General features: G+C 43.5%; 1 protein-coding gene across 2 annotated transcripts in view; it reads right to left on the reverse strand.

The window, feature by feature from the left end:
- The window catches only part of cdc7 (cell division cycle 7 homolog (S. cerevisiae)), a 100396-nt gene extending 77722 nt beyond the window's left edge, over positions 1 to 22674 (reverse strand). For both annotated transcript variants that reach the window (XM_060829971.1, XM_060829970.1), the window contains exon 1: positions 22486 to 22674. The gene's annotated coding sequence lies outside the window, so the exon portion shown is untranslated. The remainder of the gene's footprint in view (positions 1 to 22485) is intronic.
- Between the last annotated feature and the right edge of the window lie 500 nt (positions 22675 to 23174).

The following is a 23174-nucleotide window of genomic DNA, read 5'->3' on the forward strand; positions in this document are numbered from 1 at the left end:
ACCCACAGTTTGAATTACTCCTGTTTTGGCAATCTCACTCAATGGAAGCCATAGGATTACCAATATAGGAAATGGAAAATGTCATTTCTTTCTAAGTTTGAGCCAAGGCATACTTCTGCAGCAAAGCAGAGAATGCTTTACTTTTTACCTGCCTCAAAACGACAAGTACTCAATACTGATTGACAACTTGCAAAAGTAGGAAAGGCTGGAAAAAGAGCTGACAGCCAGAAGTGGGTTAACATTTCAGGGTACATCTCTACTTTTATAAATGCCCACTTACCTACCCATCTTTTCTGTTTCACATGCAGACTGAAAAACCATGTGCTTGCAGAATTTTCAACTTTCATTCTCAGCTAGGTTTACTACTGAACAGCATCACGCCTTCTCCTCTATTACTAGAATGCAACTTTCCCAGTATAAACTCAAAAGATGTGTTCAAGTAAAAGAACACAGGAAAGTTGTTTCTATTTCCCTCACCATATTTAGGACTTCAAAATCAATTGTATTATACTGATAATTTTTCCGGTTATTGCTGTTAGGAATGGAAAACAAAATCTTTAAATTTCACCATAAAGAAAGCTTTACGCTAATACAACCACAATGCAATACATGGATCTCATGGCAAAGACTCTAATTAACTCCAGCAACAGCCATAGAAAAGGCAAGTTAGAAAGCTAATCCTTCGACATTGATGTTCAAGCGAGTGCTCGATTGGACTCAGACACGGCACTCAAACACTCTGGAATAACCTAGTTTAAATTGCACCATAATGTTACATACCACAGAAAGCAATTCTGATCTATAAGTTTTATTACATACAGTTTGCAGTACAGTGCTCAAAACATTAAATTCTATAGCTGTACTTCAATCTATGTGTCATTAACAGAGCACTTTAAAAGACACAGCAAGAACACACCAGGAGGTGTTACAAAAACAACAGGTTAATGCATCTAAGTGTTTGATGTGATCTAATAATAGTGCATTCAACCAGAAAAATAATTGACTGGCAACGCCAGCTTATCAGCAAATCATAGAATCATAGAGATGTACAGCATGGAAACAGACCCTTTGGTGCAACTCGTCCATGCCGACCAGATATCCCAACCTAATTTAGTCCCACTTGTCAGCACCCATCCCTTATCCCTCCAAATCCTTCCTATTCATATACCCATCCAGATGCCTTTTAAATGTTACAACTGTACCAGGCTCCACCACTTCCTCTGGCAGATCATTCCATACACGTACCACCTTCTGCATGAAAATGTTGTTCCTTAGATCTCTTTTGTATCTTTCCCCTCTCACCCTAAACCTATGCCTTCTACTTCTGGAGTCCCCCACCCCAGGGAAAAGACTTTGCCTATTTATCCTATCCATGCCCCTCATGATTTTATAAACCACTATAAGGTCTCCCTTCAGCCTCCGACGCTCCAGGGAAAACAGCCACAGCCTATTCAACCTCTCCCCATAGTTCAAAGCCTCCAACCGTAGCAACATCCTTGTAAATCTTTTCTGAATCCTTTCAAGTTTCACAATATCTTTCCAATAGGAAGGAGACCAGAATTGCACACAACATTTCAAAAGTGGCCTAACCAACATCCTGTACAGTAGCAACATGACCTCCCAACTCCTATACTCTGTGCTCTGACCAATAAAGGAAAGCATACCAAATGCCTTCTTCACTATCCTATCTACCTGCGACTCCACTTTCAAGGAGCTATGAACCTGCACTCCAAGGTTTCTTTGTTCAGCAACACTCCCTAGGACCTTACCATTAAGTGTATAAGTCCTGCTAAGATTTGCTTTCCCAAGATGCAGCACCTCACATTTATCTATATTAAACTCCACCTGCCACTCCTCAGCCCATTGGCCCATCTGATCAAGATCCTATTGGACTCGGAGGTAATCTTCTTTGCTGTCCACTACTCCTCCAATTTTGGTGTCATCTGCAAACTTACTAACTATACCTCCTGTGTTCACATCCAAATCATTTATATAAATGACAAAAAGTAGTGGATCCAGCACCAATGCTTGAGGCACTCCACTGGTCACAGGCCTCCAGTCTGAAAAACAACCCTTCATCACCATCCTCTGTCCTCTACCTTTGAGCCAATTCTGTATTCAAATGGCTAGTTCTCCCTGTATTCCACAAGAATAACCTTTAACCAGTCTCCCATGGGGAACCTTCTCAAATGTCTTAATGAAATCCATATGGATCTGGGACTATGCATACTTCAGTTTATTCAAACCCTTATTACAGAATTGAAATGAATTAAGGAGGAGTGCTGTGGAGTGAAAGCTATAATGTACTCATCTAGCATTCCCTACACGTACTAGCTTTGTCCTTCACACTAACAGGAACATTCTGTCTATAAACCTTTGTTATCTCACTTTTAAAGGCCTCCCACTTCCCATCCACCCCTTTACCTGTGAATAGTCTCCCTCAAATTTCCAAAATTCCACTCTAATATTGTCAAAATTGGCCTTCAAGTAGAACTTTAATTTTCTGATCAATTCTATCTTTTCCCATGACTATTTTGAAACTAATTGAATTTTAAGAAAATATTGGATAAATTTCACATAAAAAGCTGTGGCTTATGATTTAGAAGGATCAGTGTAAGCTTGGAAAAATTTGGCTTTAGGATATAAAGTAGCAAGTTGTGCTAAAATGGTTGCTTTTTAAGCTGGAGGATAGAAGATGCTGATGCTTCAAGGGTTAATGCCAAAACTACTGCCTTTCTTTTGGAAAAACACAACTGACTTGTATATTGGAAAAATTGTCATGCCTCAACGTTTCAAAGAATTGTCTCTGATAGTGAGAATGATATCAATCAACTGAACAAAATATAGGAAAGCAAGCAGAATGGGCTGAAAGTCAGCAGGGGAAATTTAAAACAGAGGTGTCATACAGCATGGAAACAGAACCTTCAGTCCAACCAGTTCATACTGAACATAATCCTAAACTGAACTAGTCCCACCAGCTTACTTCTGACCAGTATCCCTCCAAACCTTTCCTTTTCTTTTATCTATCCAAATGTCTTTTAAATGTTGTAATTGCACCCGTGTCCGCTACTTCTTCTGGAAGTTCATTCCACACGCAAACCACCCTCTGTGTAAAAACTTTGCCTCTCATGTCTTTCAAATCTTTCTACTCTCATCTTAAAAAATGCCTGCTAGTCTTGAAATCCGCCATCCTAGGGAAAAGACAACAACATTAACTCTACCTCTACCTGTCATTATGCTATAAACTTCTATTAGATCGCCTCTCAACTTCCTACGCGCAAGTGAAAAAAGTCTCTGCCTATCCAGCCTTATAACTCAAATCCCCCATACCTGGCAACATCCTGGAAAATCTCATCTGAACCTTCTCCATAATAATATCCTTCCTATAACTGGGTGACCAGAACTGGACACAGTATTCCAGAAGAGCGCTCACCCATGTCCTGTACAACCTCAACTCCTATACTCAAAAGGACTGAGCAATGAAGATAAGCTTTTTTAACCTGTTTATGTGCAAGACAAATTTCAAAGAATTAAGCACGTGTACCCCTCGGTACCTCTGTTCTACGACACTATCGGTGTTACACTTTGGTAGAAGGGCATTGTGAAGAAAGTGACAGAAGTACACAGGCAAAACAGACCATCATTTTTGAAGGCAGCAGAACATATTGAGAGTGCAGTTCATAAAGCATAATGGATCTTGGGCTTCATTACTAGGTAGAAAGTGAGGACTGCAAATGCCAGAGATCAGAGTCGAAGAGTGTGGTGCTGGAAAAAAACACTATGAAGAGCTTATGCTCGAAACGTTGATTCTCCTCAGATGCTGCCTGACTGGCTGTGCTTTTCCAGAACCAATTCTATTACTAGGTATTGTGTACAAAAGCTGAAAGGTTATTTTGGACATATAAAGAGGTCAGTTCAGGACATCACATTTCAGGAAACATATTGAGGCCCTTCAGAGGGTGCAAATAAAGATTTGCCAGAATGGATCCTGGAATGAGAGAATTCACCAACAAAAATTAGTTTGGAGATACTGAAGTTAGTTCCTTGGAGCAAAAGACTGAGGAGAAAGTCTGATAATAAGTGTACAAGACTTTGATAGGTTTAGAAAAGGTAGATGAAGAAAAGCAAATCCTGTAACGTATGGTAGGAGGACGAGTGGATCCAGATTTGAGAGTTTGGACAAGGGATGCAGAGGGAATGAAAGCATGGACTGTTATCACACAGCAAGTAGCAACAACCTGGAATTCACTGCATGTGGAAGCTAAGATGAGGAATGATTTTAAAACAAAAGCTTGACGGAACTAACTGCAGAGTTACTTGGATAGAGTGGGGGAATAGGACTGACTAATTGCTCCATAGGGAGCCAATACCGACTCGATTGGCTGACTGACTTTTTTCTGTGCCTCAACAAGGGCAACATGGTGGCTCAGTGGTTAGCACTGTTGCCTCACAGCACCAGGGTCTCAGGTTTGATTCCAGCCTCGGGTGACTGTCTGTGGAGTTTGCACATTCTCCCCATGTCTGCGTGGGTTTTCCCCAAGTGCTCCAGTTTCCACTCACAGTCCAAAGATGTGCAGGTCAGGTGAATTGGCCATACTAAATTGCCCATAATGTTAGATGCATTAGTCAGAGGGAAATGGGTCTAGGTAGGTTACTCTCCAGAGGGTCAGTGTGGACTTGTTGGGCTGAAGGGCCTATTTCAACACTGTAGGGAATCTAATCTAATCAATTCTGAGAACATATCATTCCCCAGGTGAGACTAAAGTGCGACTTTCTTCAAAACAGTTACAAAGATTCTGGCTATATGTTACCTATTCTGGCTAACAATCTAGAAGAATCTAGGTGAGACCTTTAGATCTAACAATCTTAGCAAACATACATCATTGACTCAACTGCAGAGATACTATATTTACTAGTACTGCCTTTGATTCAACAACCAAAGCACTAAATTGCAATACTTTCTTTCTTTGTTTATGCATTGCCCTAAACAGTGGGTGTATGACATGTTGCACAACTATAAAGGTATAAGTGATCAAGTGGTATACCATCTCATGTTCCCCTGGTGCAAAGACAAATATCCTCAAAGGCCTAATCACAGCATTTGTTGTGAAACGAAAAAGACTTAAAACAAACAGACAGCCTTCAAAAAAACGGGACAGCAGTAAGTCTCCTTCACATACCTTGGGCAAAGGACCAAAACCTCTAAGCCCATGAGAAGTTTTCCATCAAAGAAAAACAAACAAAAGTGTTGCACAACCGCAACACGTGACTGGTGTCTTCCTCTTCCCTCTCTTGATTTTGATTGGCAAGGAGTTATGTTGGACATGAGCCAAAGAAAAGAAAAAGAACTTCTTAAAACAAGTTATTAGAAAAAATAAACTTGCCTTCATCTAGTCATTGTTAAAGATGTTTTTAATCAAACACACTAAATAAAACCCCTTGTGACAACACAGTCACACAGGGTACCAGCATGCCTCTATGCTTTTGCTTGGAGCAGTAAAAACCAGTTCGAGTCACAGTATCTCAGAAGAGAAACTCTTGATTGATTAAAACGTATCAGTAGATCCAACAGGGTAAAAGAAAGAGAAAGAGGAATTAATCTTTCTGATGACTGATTTATCATATTTTTACACATTGCTGAACGCACACAGGAAAATACATTCTCAAGTCACTGTAGAGGTAATGCTAAGATGAAAAAAGCCAAGATGATGAGGACAGAAGTCTCAGTCCAGCTGAGGACATGGGCTGAGAATAGCCATGTTTACATACAAAATGGACAAGAAATCAAGCTAACTTAAGCCTGTATTGCTCCAAATAAACAAACAAATGCATGCAGCTTATACACAACTAGATTCTCCAATATACAATATATCCTGGTCACACTCCTGGTTATCATCTCAAGAACCACAGCACATTATCCACTTACAGGGACCAAAACAAACCCAACTGTAGATTCTGAGATGTACAACACTTAAAGAATGATGTGCTGAACAGCTTCTTCAATACCAATCCATCCCATGGCCCTGCAATAACCTCAAACAAATCCCATGGTTCCACTTCTCTCTTCCAGCCTTTTGAAGTTTTCTTGCGCATTCAACTGTGCATTGTGACTTATTTAGCATTGGGTAAAAGGTTAGCACGACTCCTGTTTTTGTATGCTAGTTCACTTCTCACTCGGAGTCTACACCACCAGCTGGAAGAAAAGGACAGCTGACTGATTTTGTCTCTCTGTCATTAACCAGTCCTCAACACTATCTTCTATCGGTGACAAACCAAAACAAATTCCTTGTGGTTCCTGTTTAAAACTTCAGACAATTTTAAAGGAGATTTAGTTTTCCTCAGACATGTAGTCTGCAGGCACGCTACTGCGTAGACATACCCTGCCACACATGAACCAAAAGCCCAGTCTTGGTGATAATGGCTTTGTCGGCATAACTTGTCCATGCCAAACTGGCCCATATTCCTCTAAACCTTTCCTATTCATGCACCTATTCAAATACCTTTTAAATGCTGTAACTGTACCTACATTTACCACTTTCCCTGGCAGTTCATTCCACACACAAATCACCCTCTATATGAAAACGTTGCCCGCAGGTTCCTTTTAAATCTTTCTCCTCTCACTTTAAAAATATGGCCCCTAGAACTTTCAGGAGACCCTGAAGACTAAGGGAGTAAATCCAAGCAAAACAACCTGGAGTGGAGCCACTTATTTGTCTAATTGGTAAGTTTCTCTGTAACATCTGCAACTAAGTGAGGAGATCCTTATCATTTTGGCTACTTTCCTCCATAAACTTTACCAGGCTTACACCCTGAAGAGGGCATTCTAGTTTCACTGTAGATTGTTGATATAGCAAGACTGCAGTTATGAATGAGAAGCTCAACTTGAATGACATGAACAGCAGATGGTACAGGATGTCGCTGAGGGTTCATCATATCCCAACAGTCGGCCAGCATCCACCTCAAAAACTGAGCAGCTAAAAGTTGGTGCTGATCTGCAATTGTCCATGTACTTGAATGGATTGTTTAAGACACTACCTCTGAGTGGCAAGCTAAAACATTAGAACCATGGGTATGAACATGACAGATAATTTGGATCTGCTCAATAACGCGGCAAAGAAAGCAGCGATTAGCCTGGATTTGATAGGCTGAACATTAACATAGCTTCACTGTAATGACAAGGCTTGCTAAAAGTGGGTCTGGTAAGAGAAGTATTTAAAGGAAATGGCCAAACACAGTATAGGCCTCTCTATGACCTGTTCTACTTGCCAATTTTCCTTCCCACCTACCCGCTCCACCCTCCTCTCCGACTGTCACCTTCATTTCCACCCCCATCCACCTATTGTATTCTTGGCTACCTTCTCCCCAGCCCCACCGACCCCTCCCATTTATCTATCCAACCCGGAGGCTCCCTGCCTCATTGCTGAAGGGCTTTTGCCTGAAACGTTGATTTTCCTGCTTCTTGGACGCTGCCTGACTTGCTGTGCTTTTCCAGCATCACTCTAACCTTGACTCCAACCTTCACTCTGTGAGAAACCTGTTCTCAATGACAGATGAAACGATTCAGGGTTATAGTGGTATAGTGGTCAGCATAGCTACCTTCCAAGCAGTTGATCCAGGATTGTTTCCCGGTCATCGCAATGTTCTGATTTTAAATCATCAACAGAAAAACCCCAAGACAAAAGTGAAGTACAGTTAGTTCTCCTAAAACACCTTAGTTGCATTCCAGCAAAACCTCACAAAACAGAAAATCGCTTAATATAAATAATGGGGCCTGTGCGAAAAATGGGATTGGGGCAGACCCAACAGAAGATATCACTGACCATCACTCATAAATCACCCAAAAGTCTAATGCAAAGTACAGCACAGCCTGAATGAAGGTTGAAATCATGTTTATTAACAAAAGTAAATTGAAAACAATACATTTAAAATTTGTAAAAAAAACCTACTCTCTACAGTACCTCTCATGGAAGCTGACAGCGGTGCATGTGCACAATGGCATGCAGACCAGAGCATATGCAGAACGACAAGAACACCAGCACACGTGCAGAACTATGCATGCGTAGAATGAAGCACGTGAACTGAACCCTGCTGAAATGATACTTTTGCCAACCGAGCTCAGTGTTCTCCAAAATACCATTCCCTAATTCTTGTCACGTTATAGCCAAATTGCACTGCTGAAAAGCAGGTAATCATTGAACTACCTGTACAGTAAATTATGTCTATCAGTGAAATCATGAATTCAACTATCCACACCAAAAACCAAAAATCAACAGCCACAGTCAAAAATCTAATTATTAACCCATTTCTAAGGAGCTCCGCAGTCAAATTTCATTATTTGAAGGGAAGGGAATGGAACTCTCGCAGATACAGATGAACGACTGTAGATCAGCCATTGACTTGCCCAGAAAGTGCAGAAGTGTTTCATTCTATGACATGGTAGTACAATGGGTAAGTACCGCTGTGCCACAGCCCCATTCCAGCCCTGGGTGACTTTCTCCCCATGTCTGCATGGGTTTCTGTAGGGTGCTCCAGTTTCCTCCCACTGTTCAAAGATGTGCAGATAAAATTGATTGGCTATGGTAAATTACCTGTAGTGCGAGGGGGAAGTTGAAGCTTTCAGCCACAGGGTGGTGGCATCCCGGTGATGTTCTCTGAAACACTTTGCAAGTAGGCATCCTGTCTCCCTAATGTAGAGGAGACCACATCAGGAGCAACAGATCCAGTAAATGACATGTGTGGGAGTGCAGGTAAATATCTGACAGATGTGGAAAGCTCCTTTGGGACCTGAGATGGAAGTGAGGGAGGGGTGTGGACGCAGGTTTTGCAATTCCTGCAGTGGCCGGGGAAGGCGGGTTGGGAGGCATGGACCTGACGAGGAAGTGATGGAGGGTATGGTCTTTATGGAAAGTGGATAGGGGTAGGGAAGGAAATATATTTCTGGTGGTGGGGTCCACTTTTAGGTGGCGGCAATGGCAGAGGATGATGCAATGTACATGGAGGTTGGTGGGGTGGTGGAAGGTGAGGACTGGGGGGGGGGGGGGGTTCTGTCCTTGTTGCAGTTGAAGGGGTGGGGTTAAAGGGCAGAGATGCGAGAAGTGGATGAGATGCACTGGAGGGCATCAACTACCACGTGGGAGGGGAAATTATGGTCTTTAAAAAAAGGCGGTCATCTAAGATGTTCTGTGGTGGAACTGGTCCTCCTGGGAGCAGATGCGGTGGAGATGGAGGAATTGGGAATAAGGGATAACATTTTTACAGGAGGCAGGGTAGAAGTAGATGTAGTCCAGGTAGCTGTGGGAGTCGGTGGGTTTGTAGAAGATCTCAATGTTGAGTCAGTCACTGTTGATGGCAATGGAGAGATTCAGGAACTGGGAGGGAAGTGTCTCAGATGGTCCAGGTGAACTTAAGGTCGGGTTGGAATGTGTTGGTGAAGTTGATGAACTGTTCAGTCTCCTCATGGGACCACGAGGTGGTGTCAATAGAGTCATCAATGTAGCAGAGGAAAAGGTGGGGAATGGTGCCGGTGTAACTGCAGAAGACAGACTGTTCCATGTAACTGACAAAGAGACAGGCATAGCTGGGGCCCATGGCTACCTCTTGCACCTAGAGGAAGTGGGAGGATTCAAAGAATAATTTGTCGACAGTAAGGACCAGTTCAGCAAAACGAAAGCGAGTCAGTGGAAGGTGATGTCGGGACAGGAAGAAGTGGAGGACTTGGAGGCCCTTGTCATGCTGGATGGAGGTGTATAGGGACAGGATGTCCATGGTGAAGATGAGGCATTGGGGGCCAGGGTAAGTAAAATCTTGGAGGAGATGGAGGGTGTGGGTGGTTTCCCGAACATACGTGGGGAGTTCCTGGACAGTTTCAACGTATGTGAAGATGAGTTCAGTGGGGTAGTAGCAGACTGAGATGCTGGGTCGGACAGGGTAGTAAGTCTTGTGGATCTTGGATAGGAGGTAGAACCAGCCAGCACGGGGTTCCCAAACTATGAGGTTGGAAGCTGTGGGTGGGAGATCCCCTGTGGTGGTGAGGTTGTGTACGGTCTGGGAGATGATGATTTCGTGATAGGAGGTGAGGCCATAGTTGAGGGGGCAGAGTTGGCACCTGGTCCAGGAACTCCCCACGTGGATTTCACCAGTTTCCTCCTTTGCCTTCCACCCACCTTATCCCATTTCCAACCTTCCAACTCCACACTGCCCTCTTGACCTGTCCATCTTCCTTTCCACCTATCCACTTCTTCTCCCTCCTCTCTAACCTATCACCATTAACCCCACCTCCACTTACCTGTCACATTCTCAGCTACCTTCCCCCCAGCTCCACCCCCCACCCATTTATCTCACCACCACCACCCCCAATCTCGGCCCACAGCCTCATTCGTGATGAAGGGCTTTTGCCCGAAACGTTGATTCTCCTGCTCCTCAGATGCTACCTGACCTGCTGTGCCTTTTCAGCACCACACTCTCAACTCTAATCTCCAGCATCTGCAGTCCTCACTTTCGCCCTCTGTCTGATGAGTGCCAACAAAATTGGGAGCTTCGTCAATGATGCTATATGTGTGATTTTATCCTGCCAGGATATATCCATAACATGCCACTGACAGTAAAAGTTGAAATAACTGAGCTTTTATTTTGTAGTGGTAATGCTAAGTCACCATGTTTCACCACCATATGATAAGTATTCAGAACACAGGTCTTGTAAATCCTGAGCTTGGTCCCAACAGTCAGCTTATTGTTAACCTATATGTATTTTTTGAATTGACTGTAGAGCAAGTTTGCCAACTAGTGAAAGATTGTTTGCCTCTGTAGATCTGAGGTAGCAGAAATTGCTGACCATTTCCAGTAGTGTTATTTAGCATGCTCTCGGCAAGGATGCAACATCTTGTCCAATGACATTAGTCAAATTGCAGGATTGGGAGAGACAGTCCACAAGTCTCTGAAGCTAAATTTCCACAAGCACAGCATTAATCAACTGAGAGGAACTCCATGACCTGGACTCTAAATGTGTTTTTAGACTTTATTTACAGAATCGATAGGCCACAGAGCTTTCTATCCTACTCCTAACTTATGCTGTGTAGATAATAGCAAAATGTGGGTGTGCGGTTATGGTCATGTGATGAGTTACTTGCCACAGTACAGTCTATATAACACAATAGTTCTGTCCCCGTGAGATTCCACATTATAAGAAAACCATGTAATAGCAGCACCATTTAAACCAATGGGACTGGAGTTTCGTTATAGCCAATGCAGGTAAGGAAAGTTGGCGTTTTACAATAATGGTCTAAATTCTTCAATCACATTAGAGCCAATTCATGTTTACTGTATTCCTAGCCTCTGGCCTGCTCTTGTCACCACAAAATTAAAAGTGTGCTTGCTTATGTTTAAACGAAATGTAATTTTAGTATGCATAGCAGTACTTAAGATGTGCATTGTCACTTGAAGGAAAAGTTATTCATGATAAAGTAGTTTAGTTTAGTTTATTGACAAAACCTGGCAAGTTTCCTTTGTTCTTGACAACAGATTTCTGGCATACCTTTGAATATATTTGGGACGTTAGGTTGAGGTTGTACGGGATGTTGGTGAGGCCTCTTTTGGAGTACTGTGTCCAGTTCTGGTCACCCTGTTATAGGAAGGATATTATACGCAAGAGAGGGTTCAGAAAAGATTTACCAGGATGAAGCATGGAATGATTGATAGATTCTTGTTGTCTTGAGGAATTAAGGGCTACAGGGAGAACGCTGGTAAGTGGAGTTGAAATACCCATCAGCCATGATTCAATGGCGGAGTGGACTCGATGGGCCGAATGGCCTTACTTCCACTCCTATATCTTATGGAGGGTTTGAGTTATAAGGAAAGGCTGGATAAGCTGCTACATTTTTCATTGGAGCAAAGGAGGTTGAGAGGTGACCTTACAGAGGTTATAAAATAATGAGAGGCATATGTAAGGTGAATGGCCAGTGTATTTTCACTTGAGTGGGGGATTTCAAAACTAGGGACCATATTTTTAAAAGGTGGAAGGAGAAAGATTTAAATGAGAGATCAGAGGCATTTTAAAAAAATGTTTACACAGAGTTCGTGTGGAATGAGTATCCAGAGAAAGTGGTGGATGTAGCTACAGTCACAATGTTTAAAAGACATTTAGATAAGTACATTAATAGGAAATGTTTGGATGGTTATGGGTCAAATAAGGCTGATGGGACTAGTCCAGTTTGAGATTAAGGTCAGCATAGACTGTTTGGACCAAAACGTCAGTTTCTGTGCTGTATGACTCTATAATTAAAGCCATATAAATGAACCATCTTAGTGATTCAATGGGTTATTTATATATTCCATGAGCTATCACAAATAATGAGGCTTGATCACCAGCACACCCTTCCATAAAGTCAAAGGTCCGCAGCACAGAAAAAGGCCCTTTGGCCCATTGAGTCTGTGTCACTCAAAAAGAACCACCTAACTATTCTAATCCCATTTTCCAGCACATGTAATACCAAGGCCTGTAGGCTGTAGGCCAAATGCTTCTTTAAATACTTCTAAAATGTTATAAAAGTATCTGTCTCTACTTCCCTTACAGGCAGTGAGTTCCAGATTCTCACCACCTGCCTCACATCCCCTCTAATCCTCTTGTCCCCTTACCTTAAAATGACGTTCACTTGACATTGATGAAAGGAATAAGCTTCTTCCCATCGATACTCCTGAAAATGTTAATGCATTTCAATCACCATCCCGTTGTCAGTCTCCTCCATTCCAAGAAAAATAACCTGCATCTATCCAATCTCTCTTCATAACTAAAACATTCTACCCCAGGCAATATGCTGGTACATGTCTTCTGTAAACTCTCCAGTGCAATCAGGTCTACCCTGTAATGTGGAATCCAGAACTGGACACAAAAAAACTCTACTTGTGGCCTGACTTTTTTTTAAAAGCAATTCCAACATAACCACCCTGGTCTTAAACACAATAACTTGTCTAAAATTCCCATCATGGCTCATGACATACCATGGAAGGTGAGGTGAGACTGCAGAATTTTGGTGGATAGCCAATTTTTCCCAAGATCTTGAAGAATTCTGTTCTGCTGACAGTGTTCAATACTTTAAGGTTTTTGTTAAGACAAAGTAAAAAGTGATATGCTTTGTTCCTTATACTGTTCTTGTAGCTGGCGTATTGTGATCATGTCCACATAGATGTCAGCCTGGAAACTGCTCTGTGTTTCTGGATATACTTGGTCTGCAAGCTGATGGAAAAGTGTGGCGCTAGGAAAGCACAGAAGTTCAGGCAGTATCCGAGCAGCAGGCAAGTCGACATTTTGGGCATAATCCCTTTATCAGGAATGTATTTGTTGTGGAGGGGACAGGCGGAGCGGAGATATAAATTGGAATGTGGGGGTGGGGTGAAGGTAGCTGGGAAGGTAGATGCAGATGGGGGTTGATAATGATAGGTCGGTGGGGAGGGTGAAGCAGGTAAATGGGAAGGAAGATGGACAGGTAGGACAGTTCAAGAGGATGATGCAGAGTTGGAGGATTGGATCTGGGATGAGGTGAGGGGAGGGGAGATAAGGAAACAGTGAAGTCAATGTTGATGCCATGTGGTTGGAGGGTCCAGAGGATGAGGCGTTCTTCCACCAGTTGTTGGTTGGCTTAGATTTGGCAGTGGAGGAAGCCCAGGACTTGCATGCTCTTGGCACAGTGGAACGGAGTGTTGAAGTGGTTGGAGAGAGGGTGGTGGGATTGTTTGATGTGTGCGTCCCACTGATGTTCCCTGAGGGGTGGGGTTCAAGGGTGGAGGTGCAGCAAGTGGAGAAGATGCACTGGAGGGCATTGTTGACCATGTGGGAGGGGAAATTGCAGTCCCTGAAATAGGAGGCCATCTGTGATGTCCTGGAATGGAACTGCTCTTCCCTGGAGCAGATACGGCTAAGGCAGAGGAATTGGGAGTAAGGGATAATGTTTTTACAGGAGGGGGGATGGGTGGTGGGAAATATAATCCAGCTAACTGTGGGAGTCAATGGGTTTGAAGATGTCCCTGTTGAGTTGGTTGCTGGAGATGGAAAGGTCCAGAAAGGGGAGGGAGGTGTCTGAGATGGTCCAGGGGAACTTAAGGTCAGGATGGAAGGTGTTTGTGAAGTTGATGAACTGTTCAACCTCCTCATGGGTGCATGAGGTGGCGTCAATACAGTCATCAATGTAGGGGAGGAAGAGGTGGGGGATGGTGCCAGTGTAACTGCAGAAGATGGACTGTTTCATGTATCCGACGAACAGGCAAGCATAGCTGGGGCCCATGTGGGTGCCCATGGTCTGAAGGAAGTGGGAGCAGATGGACTCATTGAAGTCATTGTTGTTGAAGGTCATGAGTTTCTGCTATGGGTCTTCATGTAACTGATATGATAAGAATTCACAAGGTTTTATTAATTGGAAACTTAGATTTCAAAGTATAGAGCTTCACATTTGATTTGTAGTTCTGTACTGATTTGGAGACATAGGTTTAGTTTCATGCTTGAATTCTGAATGATGATACGACATGTATAAATGTGCTCAGGTGCATTAAAATTAGGCTTTGAAAAAAATCATGTGAATAGTTTACTGCTTTAAAGTGAAGGTAGAAGAGAATAAACATATTGGCTGCGGTTGAGCAATGAGGTGTCCTATGACACAGGGAAACAAACAGAACGTGTTATGTTTTAGAAGAAGAGAAGCATCCAAATGGCCAATAAATGTGCAAGTTTTGCTCAGGGAGAGAAACACAAAAACATAGAAAATCGAAGCAGGAGTAAGCCATTCAGACCTTTGGAGTTTGCACTGCTACTCAATACAATCATGGGACTGAGTTGTATGATCAGCCATGTTCCCACTTTCCCTCCCAAATTCTTTGACCTCTTTAGCATCCAACTGCTTCTTGAAAACATTAATGTTTTAATTGCAACTACTTTCTGTGGTAGAAAATTGCAAAGGCTCATCACTCTCTGGGTGAAGAAATTTCTTCTCCTCTCAGTCCAAACTGCCCTACCCAGTATCCTTAGACTGACTGTTCATGCCAGAATCCCCAGTCATCAGAAATATCCCTCCTGTGTTAACTGTGTCTAAACTTGTTAGAATTTCATAGGTTTCTATGAGATATTCCAAAAACTGGGCAAACCACACTACCTGACACTGAACTAGGCACCAAAATGATAACAGCAAATACAATTCTCACAAAGTCCTCCTTACCAACATCTGGCGGCTACTGTGAAAATTGGGAGAACTATCTCACAGACCAGTTAAGCAACAGCCTGATATGGACATACTCACAGTATGATACCTTACAAACATTGTCCCCAACACTCTGATGGACAGACCCAGCACGGTAGTATACTTTCAGGAGGGGCTTGCCCTCGGAACCCTCAAAATCAACTCTGGATCCCAATGTCATGACAGCATATTAAACGTGGGAAAGGAAAGCTCCTGCTTCAGCTGATCAAGCAGTCCTTCTTCAAGCTGAGCACCACTTGCAAAAATCACTGCTGGTGCCAACAGCACAGAATGCACCTTGGGTGGGGATTTCAAATTCCTGAAGAAGGGCTTATGCCTAAAACGTTGATTCTCTTGCTCCTTAGATGCTACCTGACCTGCTGCGCTTTTCCAGCAACACAATTTTCAGCTGGAGATTTCAAATGTTCACCAAGTGACTCAGCAGCATTACTACTGATCAGTTTCTGCTAGAATGGATGGTGAGGGAACCAACAAGAGTAAAATTATCCATTTTTAAAAATATAAATATAACCTAATAAAAAACCCCAAAGGATGCTGGAAATCAGAAACAAAAACAGAAAGTGCTGGAAAAGCTCAGCTGGTCTGGCAGCATCTGTGGAGAGAAATCAGAGTTAACATGTTACATCTCATGACACGTCAGAACTGGACCCAAAATATTAAGCTTTTCCAGCAATTTCTGTTTTTGTTTCATACTCTACTTAATCCTTACCAATCTACCTGCTGTAGATTCCTCTGCCCCTGACAGTATTGGTAAGAGAGACCATCTCTCAGTCCTTGTGGAGACTACAGAAGAACCTCGATTATCCGAATGACATGAGCAGTGAGTATTTTGTTCGGATAATCGAATGCTGGATAACATAATTTAGCCAAGCATCAGAACCTAGCGATAATCCGAAATTCGGACAATTGAGGTTCCTCTGTATATCTCACCTTTACATTGAGAGTATCTCACATTGTGTTCTGCAACACTATCACCTTTTGAAATGGCTTGGATTTGAATAGATCTAGCAACACAAGGTTGGGCACGCATGAGATGCCATGGGCCATCAGCAGTGACAAAATCATACTCCAGCACATTAACACCAAGCCAGGGAAACAACCCTCATTGAGTAAAGAATACACGAGAGTATGTCAGGAGCAGCACTGGGCAAACCTAAAAATAAGATGAATGATGATGCTGTCACTTTAAGAGATTGTAAGGCAGAGGTATTGAGCTGTCACTGAGAAAGTAAACAATTTGTACGGCCTTGGGTTTTTTTTAAGAAGCTGGAACAATGGAAACAGCCTGGGTGTGGCCAGCTCTTACAGACCAAGATTTCTAGTTTTTTTTAATGTTTTTAAATTGCAGAATCCCTACATTGTGGAAACAGGCCTGTCGGCCCAACCAAGTCCACACCGACCATCTGAAGAGTAACCCACCCAGACCCATTCCCTGACCCTATTACTCTACATTCATCCCTAACTAATGTACCTAACCTACACATCCCTGAACACTATGGACAACTTAGCATGGCTAATTCACCAAACATCTTTCGACTGTGGGAGGAAACTCGAGAATCTGGCGAAAACCCACGCAGACACAGGGAGAATGTGCAAACTTGGGCAGATGCCCAAGGCCAGAATCGAACCTGGGTGCCTGGTGCTGAGAGACAATAGTGCTAAATGCTGAACCACCCTGCCACTTTTCAATCCTGTATTTTTTGAGTATCCGTTCTTCTCGAATACATTGTATAGGTGGTTCTCCTCTGTTTTCCGAAGCTTGTCTGTGTTGCAGTGTGTGGTGGCTCGTTGGAATAGTGTTCTGATACAGCTTCGTTTGTGTGTGTTGGGGTCGTTGCTGGTGTAGTTAAGTATTTGGTCAGTGTTTGTCGGTTTTCTGTTTTTGCAGGTTTGTAGCTCTCCGTTGTCCTTTCTTTCAACTGTGACGTCCAGGAATGCAAGTTTGTTGTCGGTTTCTTCCTCCTTGGTGAACTTTATGCCTATGAGGGTGTTGTTGATGATGTTAAATGTCTCTTCTATCTTGTTTCGTAGCTGTATCAGAACACTATTCCAATGAGCCGCTACATACTGTAGCACAGACGAACTTCGGAAAACAGAGGAGAACCACCTATACAACGTATTCGAGAAGAACGGATACTCAAAACATACAGTGCGCAGATTCCTCAAAAACAAACCACAACAAGCAGACCAAACACAGCCAGAAACCCTAACCACCTTACCATACATCAAAAAAGTTTCAGAAATGACAGCCAGACTACTAAGTCTCCTTGGAATCCTAGTAGCACACAAACCCATCAACACTCTCAAACAAAAACTAACAAACTTAAAAGACCCAGTAGAACCCATGGACCAAACCAACGTCATCTACAAAATTCCATGCAAGGACTGCCACAAACACTACGTAGGACAAACAGGAAGAAAGTTAGCCACCAGGATACACAAACACCAGCTAGCCACAAAAAGACATGACCCTCTCTCCCTCATAGCCCTACACACGGATGGAAAAAAAACACCAGTTCGACTGGGACAATACATCTATCCTGGGCCAGGCTAAGCAAAGACATGCCAGAGAATTCCTAGAGGCCTGGCACTCCAACCACAACGCCATAAACAAACACATAGATCTAGATACCATCTATCAACTGCTCAGAAAATGAACAGGAAATGACATCACCACAAACCCCAGGAACCCCATCCAGGACAAACATATAAATAGAAAGCAGGAGACAACAGCTTTGCTTCACTTGGAGGTCGCCACTGATGATGTTACCTAGCCAGGTAATGAAACGTCTGGATATCAAACCTACAGCTCAGCGAGCAAACCTACACCCTAAACCTCAACCTGAGCTACAAACCTTGCAGTTAAGTCATTCTAAATTCCTCTTTATTTTATTTGCATTTAACTATAGTGCTTAAACAAATTATTTTGCTTAACATCAAGTAGTTTGACTAGTTGTATCGTGTCTGGAAGACAGCTCTTCACATCTATCTTTAAAATAAAAATTTTGAGTCTAGGCTACCTTCCCAAAATATTTTGAGGGGGGTGGAATCTGATCTGGTCCATAACAGGTGCCAACCTGGTGAAACTCCAAAACAGGACTGTGTGCCAAAATTATCTGAAGCGACAGACAGAGCTAAGTGATTCCACAGTCCTGCCATATCTAGTCATGAATAGTGGTGGACATTAAACCACTTTTTGGAGCTGGTGGCTCCATAAGTATCCCAGTCATCAGTGACGGAAGAGCCCAGTATTTCAGCACAAAAGATAAGATTGAAGCAAATGCAACAACCTTCAGCTAGTAGTGAAGAGTGGTTGATCCATCTCCAGGAAATTTCCAGCATCACAGGCCAGTCCTCAGCCAATTTGATTCACTCTCTGTGATATGTGAGAGAGAATTGGAGGCATTCGATATGGAAAAGGATATGGTCCCTGACAACATTTCAGCAAGAGTACTGAAGACATCCTCCAGAAGTTGGCAGAACCCTCGCAAGCTGTACCAGTACAGTTACAATATTGGCAGTTACCCGATAATATGGGAAAACTACCAGATATGTCCTGTACACAAAAATACAGGACAAATCCAACCCAAACAATTACTGCTTCAGCAGTCCCCTCTCCCTCATCAGTAAATTGATGCATGTTACCATCAACAGAGCTATCAAGCAGCACTGGCAATAATCTGCTCAACGACACTCAGTTTGGGTTCTACAAGGACTAGAGTTCATGACTTTATTCCAGTTGCTGCCCAAAATCTGAATTCCAGAGGCGATGTGAGTGTGACTGCATTCGAGAGCAGGATCATGGAAATCTCCAAAACTGGAGTCACTGAGAATTGTGGGATGGCGGTGGGGGGTCAATTCTGTACTGGTTGGGGGTATACCTGACACAAAGGTGGGTCATTGAGATGGTAGGAGCTCAGTCATTTCATTTTCAGGACTTCTCTGCACAAGTCAAAAGTCTGGAACTCCTCCTTTTATGGTATTGTGTGTTCACTGGTACGTTCGGACTCCCCCTTTCTTGAATTGAGATGTTGTACTTGCGAATTTTCAATCTGATGAAACAGGAATCTAGGATTTTAGATTGCATAACCAATGCAGCTACTATCTCTGCAGCCATTTTGTTGAAAACTGACAGAACATGCCATCCAGACGAGAGGGCTTGTCAGACTTTATTTCTGCTTGTTTCCCATTACTTCTTTCTCGGTAAGTGTGATTTGTTTAAATTTCTCTGATGCATTTACATCTTGATCTTCAACTACTGGTTTTTGAGTTCTAAAGTGATGTTACGGACCAGGCCAGACCCCCTCAAAATATTTTAACAACATTGCCTAGATCCTAACTTTTCTTGTTTTAAAAGCAGATGTGAAGTGGATATTCCAAACGTGACACAGCTGGTCAAATCACTTGGCTTTAAGCAAAACAGAATTTATTTAAACACTACAGTTGAAACACGAACAAAACAAGACAGAATTTAGAATATCTTAACTATTGGAAAACTTAACCAATCCAATACAGCAATTTAACTAATGAGCTGTGCAATCCAGTAATGCTCCATAAACACATGCCTTGGCAAAAAGGGCCTTACAGAGCCTTACAGGCAGGAGGGAATAGCTTCCAAAGAGGCTTCAGAGAGAAAAGTCATTCGCTAAACCTTGGAACCTTTTCTCTGGACTCTAGCACCTGCGACTGCTACAGCTAAACCAAACAAGAAAAAACCTGAACTGGGAGAATGGTCACTGTTAAACTGGACACTTGAGTGCCTCTGCCTTTACCACTTCTCTTTTAAAAACAAAAGTTATTTTGTCCTTAGTTTCTTTCACAGCATTGTCACAGTGAAGACAGACAAAATAAACTGTTTGATGTTTCCACCAGTTCAGTGTTTTCTATTAATAATTCCACCGTCTTGCCCTCCAAGGGAGGTACACTCACACCAGTAGTTTATTTTTCTAAGGAGTGCCAACAAATATTTACAATCTGTGTTTAAGACTTTAAGCTAGTTTTCTCTCAATTCTTTGAATTCTCTTTTTTGTGATTTTGTCCTTGTTGCTTTAAAAAAAACACGACTGAAGCTTTTCATTTTGCACTCACCAGGTCAATTAACAAGAGCAAAATCAAGGCAAAACAATATTTGTACTGCACGAGGAGTTCTGATCGCTAAGCAAGCAGTGCCTGATATGTTGAACCACTGTCCAGAGTGGTGCTGGAAAGGTACAGCAGGTCAGGCAGCATCCGAGGAGCAGCAGGACCTTCTGTGCTTTTCCAGCACCACTCTAATCTAGACTGTGGTATCCAGCATCTGCAGTCGTCACTTTTACCCATGTTGAACCACTGCCATGGAAAATGCACCAATTAATAATAACTGACAGCTAACTGCCAGCTTTGTTTAAATTTTAGCCAAACAGGTTCACTCTGATTGGTTAAGGGACTGCCCTTAGAAAAGGAACCAGAGAATTTCTGTCAACATGTTGATGCTGAAACAGGGGCAATGAGTATAAATATCCTATCTGTTGTGAATAGAGTCCTGTGTGTCAATATACGTAGCTTCCAGTTTTTGCCAATCCTACATTGGTTGTCAGCATAAGGAACCACAAAGACTAAAACTGCATTCTCCAAAACAGCTTGAACACTGCCATGTAGTGGTTTAGTCAGTTTGTTCACCCATCTCGCAGCCTCCCCTCCTCTCTTGCCCACACAAGCTGTGAGAAGCCACAGCACAGCAGTGTCCACAACTCAAGACAACATCAGCTGGAAAACAGTTTAGGACATCCAGTGTTTGTGGGAGGCACTATATAAATGCAAGTCTGCACTTCATTGGCATTGGCATTGATTTGATTGACTAACGTCAGCCCAAGAATCAGGGCAGCTCTTGGATTTTGTCTGGACGTGGAATATCTTTTTCAATTAAAAGGACCAGATTATCCAATTTATTTCCCAGTTTCTTGAAATAACTCCGGAGGCCGGTATCCAGTTTCCAAGTGGCTCTTTATTTACACATGGAGAGTCCTTCACACTGATCCAGCTTCCTCAAAGCCAGCTCCAAATAAACAGAACCTCTGACAGTATATCTGTCAACAAGGACTCCCTGATTGGTGGAAGCTGGTACAATTACGACATTTAAAAAGCATCTAGACAGAAAAAGGCTTAGAGAAGTATTGGTCCAAATGCTGGCAAATGAGACGATTGTTTATTTAGACATCTGGCAGGCATGGGTGAGTTGGGTTGAAGGATCTATTTTTGTGCTGTACATCTCTATAACTGAACTAGATGTACAATTTCAAATCAGGGAACTCATTCTATGAGAGTCCACCTGACTGGCCTCATTCCAATCACTATACCCCTGTCAGCAGATTACTGGAGATTTGAGTTGTTTTAATTGTCCAAAGTATCAAAGAGAAACCCTCAGATAAAATGTCAGCAATTACCTTCAAACTATCACCTGAATGTATTATTACCCATTGAGACTGGGGCATGGAACTGAACTCTTTGGTGGATTGGACATGGGAAATTGCCCATAGTGTCCACCTCACCTGCGCATCCTTGAACAAAGTTAAAAATAACATACCAGGTTATAGTCCAACAGGTTTAATTGGAAGCACTAGGTTTCGGAGCGATGCTCCCTTGCCGACCACCTGATGAAGGAGCGTCGCTCCGAAAGCTAGTGCTTCCAATTAAACCTGTTGCACTATAACCTGGTGTTGTGTGATTTTTGTGTGTAACTTTGTACACCCCAGTCCAACACCAGCATCTCTGTCAGGTTAGGGTGGGTTAGTCGTGGGGAGTGCAGGGTTACAGGAATGGGGGTGGGTCTGGGTGGGATGATGTTTGGAGGGCCAGTATGGACTCGATGGGCTGAATTCTGGATGAGTGGTGCTGGAAGAGCACAGCAGTTCAAGGCAGCATCCGAGGAGCTGGAAATCTGCCCGAGCTGCTGTGCTCTTCCAGCACCACTGATCCAGAATCTGGTTCCTCGATGGGCTGAATGGCCTGCTTCCACACTGTACAGATTCTAATGACTGTATAATCAATGAGCCAAAAAAGAACAACCCCACTCTCCCACATCTAATCTTGCCTTATTTTAACCTGCGGGTTTATTTGAATGTTAAACGGAGACATTTCTGACTGAATTGGCTTCACTTCCACATGAGGAGGCCTTCCACACTCAGGGCCGGGTCTGAGAGAGTCCTCCCCCGGGATCAACCACATCTCACACACACGGCCCGGCACCGTCCTCAAAGGCGGCTCTTACCGAAGGAAAGTGAGCACCGACCGCCGATTCCCGACACACAAGGCTCGGCCCGGCCCGGCACACCGACGGAGAAAGCGCCAAACTGCCCGCCGAAAGTAACTCCGCCCCCCGGCGGCCGGCCCGTACCCGCCCGGGACACTGGATAACCGATACCCCACCGCCCGGGACACTGGATAACCGATACCCCACCGCCCGGGACACTGGATAACCGATACCCCACCGCCCCGCCCGGGACACTGGATAACCGATACCCCACCGCCCGGGACACTGGATAACCGATACCCCGCCGCCCGGGACACTGGATAACCGATACCCCGCCGCCCGGGACACTGGATATCCGATACCCCACCGCCCGGGACACTGGATAACCGATACCCCACCGCCCGGGACACTGGATAACCGATACCCCGCCGCCCCGCCCGGGACACTGGATAACCGATACCCCACCGCCCAGGACACTGGATAACCGATACATCCCGCCCGGGACACTGGATAACCGATACATCCCGCCCCTCCCGGGACACTGGATAACCGATACCCCACCGCCCAGGACACTGGATAACCGATACCCCACCGCCCGGGACACTGGATAACCGATACCCCACCACCCAGGACTCTGGATAACCGATACCCCACCGCCCGGGACACTGGATAACCGATACCCCACCGCCCAGGACACTGGATAACCG

The sequence above is a fragment of the Hemiscyllium ocellatum genome, chromosome 9 (genome assembly GCF_020745735.1).
Source record: "Hemiscyllium ocellatum isolate sHemOce1 chromosome 9, sHemOce1.pat.X.cur, whole genome shotgun sequence".
NCBI lineage: Eukaryota > Metazoa > Chordata > Chondrichthyes > Orectolobiformes > Hemiscylliidae > Hemiscyllium > Hemiscyllium ocellatum.